Here is a 4,901-nt window from a genome sequence, read left to right on the forward strand (position 1 = left end):
AAGAAGCCACCAAAAATAAGCCCAAAGAGGACTCATAACAACAAGTAAAATGTTACAATTTGGCCCATTTATTAAGACCAAAAAAAAATATTTTATCATAACTTGGGCTGGACCCACAACAGTTTGAAGAGCAATAAAACAAAGATCACAGAAAATAGAAGCTAAGGTATTAGACAGGTCATTCTTCAAAAATGGCTAAACAGATCTCATAGATACATTTGACACAAAATAAATTGTTTTGAACCTTGAACTATCTTCCTCAATAAAACAATAAACAAAATAAACTAAACCACAATAACACACTTAAAAGAGTGAAGTTCCCTTGCCCTTCTTGTCTCCACCAATCTCAAAGTGCTTGCAACGCTGGATAAACACCAAACACCAAGGATAAATACAATGAGTGCTGACTACAACCATAAGGAAGATAGATAGCCAACAAGAAATAGTACATTCAGAATACAAACCTTGATGGGTGTTGTGAGACATGCTTGCATGACTGGCACTACAGCCTCAACACAATCTTTTTGATAGTCTTGGCCTGTTGAGGAACAAATAAGATATTAGTCAAAACACAGAGATAAAAAGATTTTTAAACATGCGTTGATATTAAAATAAATAAATACTTTTGAAAGACAGGCTTAGTCTTACCACCATAACCTGATTGTTTACGACCATAACGTCTTTTTCCTGGAGCAGCAAAACTATCCTTAACCTTTTTATATTTAATCACCTTGTGAGTGGTGTGCTTCTTGCATTTCTTGTTCTTGTATTAGGTCTTCTTCACCTTAGGTATGTTCACCTGCCACCAAAATTAAATGAAAAATTTAGATAAAGAGTGAAAACAAATGAATGGCACGAAAAAACAACAAACAAAAAAGTAGTAATCATCAAGTTGCTCTAGAATTGTCAAGATATGAAAAAAGGATTCACCTCGACGCTCTTTGTTAACACAATTGCAACATTCTATTCATTAAGACTAAATCTGAAACCAGTAAGTTGGATAACTCTTCTACAGCCCTTTGACAAGCTATGTTAATTAACTTGCTTTGAATATGTTTTCAAGCATCACATCACTGTGCACCAAAAAAACTTGATTTTAATTTTCTCGGTTCTCGTTTCTCATTTTTCAGTTCTCAAATACTTTCAACAATTTCACATTCATCACATGAATGTAAATAAATATCTTCACTATAGTCACCTACACTTGATAATTATAAGGTTCATCCAATAGATCTACTTAATTAGATTCAAATCACATTTGCACAACACACATAATAATGACTTTTTACGTTTCTGACATATGTAAGGGTCTAGCTAGAGGAGGAACATATTCCAGACTCTAACTGTGACGAGAGTCGTCGCTCCACCAATTTTTATGCTCGAGCTTCTACAGGATGGGACTCTCTCGGTCCCCCTGTCTAACCCAACATTTCTACGTGTTGGGAAACACGAGCGTCGGATTACATGCTGTTCTGTGGTTCGATATTTCTTTACTATCAAAGTCATTCATCCAAGTACACATAAGTTCAAACAAGACTCCTCGTTATAAATTTCACATAGTTATGGTCAACCCTAGATTAGTCAAACTCCAAGTCAACATTCTTTATCTGCTTACTATAAAATGTTTCAAAATGTTTCAAAGAGGGGAATACTATTCATAGAAGGCTAATGAACAGTGAAATAGCCAAATCAGTTTGCCCTTTTCACCGCTTTTAATTTGGGTTTCCTCATTTTCCTTTCTCCCCCTTCTCTTTTCTCCTTTTTTATGGATGAACATTAGCATTTGGATCAGGCCGATTCTCAAACTCTAATTTACAGCGTTCAAATTTTAGGCGACATGAAGGATTCGAATGTGTAAGTTTTTTATTAATTAGGTTTAGGGATGAAATATTAGTTGTAGATTTTAAGAGCTCAAATATTAAATCTTTTCAAATCCTTTGTTGTTTGATTAAATAGATTTGGAGTTTTTTATACTGATGCAATTGAATTTGGGGTTTTTATATCTTCGCAAACCTACTGTTGATTTAATCCCTAATCTTGTTTTACAAGAACCTCAATTTAATCCTGATCGGAACTTTACGTCCTTCAATAATAATACCGCAAGTGCACAACGTAGTTTAGTACGACGGCAAATATGGATTAAATCCACAGGGAGTTGGGGTTAAATCAATGGTTTCTTAATTTATTAGTGCATTCAAAAACGTAAAATATTGTAGAAACGGTTAGAGAGGGTAAATAACAACAAGAATTGTTGTTAGATAAGTTTAAGTATTTTTGCCATATTTTTGCGGAATTAAATTGCGGAATTAAAAACTTAAACTTGATGGGAAAAATAAGAAAGAGACAATACAATTTTACATAGAAACCTTCTAGACCTAAATAAAAGGAAAAACCACGACCCCTCGAAATTTCAAATTCTCTAATATATTTTAGGCAATTCGTTACAATTACATAAAACATATAAACAAAACTAGGTCAACTTCTCTTTCTCCTTCTCTTTCTCTATCCTTCTCTTGCTTCACTCGAACCTTCTCTTTTCTTCCTTAGACTTTCCCAAGTCTAGTTACAACAATTCTCTCAAAAACTCTTTACAAAGGATAAATTTTCTAAGGATAAAATTGATAAGTTGCACAAGAAAATGTTTTAAGTTAATTGGCAATTTTTGGAGCAAAAATATTTCTTGTTAATTTTGATCTCACGTATGGACACTCGTGCTCTCTCACTTCGGTTGAAAAACAAGTCCTCTTTATATAGGAGCTCATGTAGCTAGTAAAACGAAATAACTATCCACTACATCCTTATTCCTAAGATTAAGAAGAATTAACTCGATCTTGAATCTCAAGCAAAAGCCACGGTTATTTTCTCACTACATCCTTATTCCTATGATTAAGGAGGATTAAGTAAATCTTGATTTGCAAGAAAAAGCGACGGTTATTTTGTAAAATAGGTAAGGTAGTTTTTCTTAATTAAATCCATAATGCAAGCCTATTTATGTGGTGAAAAATAAGGTGAAGTTTTCTCCACTTTAAAAGGAACGGTTATTTTTCTTTTAAAAAATATTTTGACAATTAACTTATTAAATTAATAATGCAACAAATTAATTTTAAGCAATACATCAACTAAAAACAAGAAAAATATATTTACAGAATTTTCAGCTGACGTTAATTTTTCCAGACTTCAGTCTTCGGATACAGCACTATCTCCATCAACAAGTATCGTCAGATCGTCAAACTTGGAAACAGTAGACCTCTTGTCTACATTTGACATCCTAAACGATCTTCCTTATCTAACTTCCTTGGATACATAGACTAACTCATAGGCACTATCAACGATCCTTATCAAGACCTAATATCGACCTGCACACAATCTCTAAAATACATTCATATATATTAAGTAGTCATTATTAAAACCTAAAAGGGTCAACGAATTTCCCCTTTTTGATGATGATAAACTTATTAAAAAAACTTTAAAAAAAATAGAGTAAAATTAATGTCATAGAGCACGTCAGAGTTTAAAGCTACTCTATATATCACTTAGCAAATTAAATCATCACAATAGAATTTACCAAGTACATATGATAAAACAGATTACTCTAGTAAACATAAACAACATGTAAAACAACATAAGTTACCAAGATACTAAGATACTATGATACTAAGTGCTAACAAAACAGGAGCAGAGCAAAATAGTAACTGACAATTATGAAACTAATCCTAAGCAAAAATTAAATTCTATCGGAGCATATCAGAGCTAAGCGTAAGCAAAATTCTATCAGAGCATACATATCAAACTAAATAGACAATGAAACTAATTAGTTCATAAAGCCTTATCAAAACATTACACTACATTCCGTGGACAAAACAATAAAGAAGAATTAGAAACTATATCAATGTCATAAGCATACCTCTTAAGTTTATGCAATTATTCCCCCTTTTGATATTATTCAAAAAGGAGAGGAGCCTTCAAACCACAACACTAACAATATATGTATAGCAAAAGAAGGTGAGCAAAGAGCAGTAAAGTAAAGCAAGTACTAATAGAAGCAATCAAAAGTATGCAATGAGGTAATGTCACAAACCATAGCAAAAGGAGCAGCAATGTTTAAAGATTAGCAAATTACAAGTACTGTACCCAGCTTGGTACATCAAAAACTAAAATAAATCGTTTATTTGATAGATGGACCAACAAAATGAAAAGATAAGTAAGAGAGGGATCAGGAAGCACGCTCTTCTTCGTCTACGAATTTGGTCTGCACCTCCACTGTATCAAGCTTGGCACCTCGATGGGCCTTCAGTTGAGTGAGCTGATCAGTGATGGATGCGAAGGTGACACGAAATTCATCTTGAAAGGAATAAAACTGGGACTGAAGATCCTGTAGTATGTTGAGGATAGGGTCTAAGATAGTTGCAAGAACTAAGGAAGGATTAGAGAAACCAGCAAAACCAAGACCTGGTGAAGTGCGTGGAAGTGGTGAAGCAGGTGTAGTAGTTGTTGGTGGAGGTGTAAAAGGAATAGGTGATGGTATGTGATGGGTAGGTGGTGTGGCCGGTTTTGGTGAGGAAGGTGCAGTAGGTTGAGGCTCAAGGTTGGTGTGTGAGGACGAGTCATCATCCAAACTAACTACTAGATGTTTTCTCTTAGAAGCTAACCTGCTACTTTTCCTTGGATTCACAATGGACTTCTTCTTCACAAGCATCCGAACCTCCTCAGCACTAGATGAATCATCATCATCCAGTTCCTCGCCCTCATCCTCCTTAGAGGCTTCCCCCTCTCCTAAGGCTTCCTTTTGTTCCCCTTGTTCCTGGACTTCCTCTTGTTACCCTTGGGAACTAACTTCTGCCTCTCCATGAGTGGCAGTGGGAACAGCCTCCTGGTCCTCCTTATCACCCTTTTGATCCTCT

At 34.7% G+C, this 4,901-nt stretch overlaps 1 pseudogene; it reads right to left on the minus strand.

The window, feature by feature from the left end:
- Positions 1-303: 303 nt before the first annotated feature.
- LOC130824817 (60S ribosomal protein L44-like) lies at positions 304-3,267 on the minus strand (annotated as a pseudogene).
- Positions 3,268-4,901: the final 1,634 nt, after the last annotated feature.

Source organism: Amaranthus tricolor, chromosome 10 (genome assembly GCF_026212465.1).
Source record: "Amaranthus tricolor cultivar Red isolate AtriRed21 chromosome 10, ASM2621246v1, whole genome shotgun sequence".
NCBI lineage: Eukaryota > Viridiplantae > Streptophyta > Magnoliopsida > Caryophyllales > Amaranthaceae > Amaranthus > Amaranthus tricolor.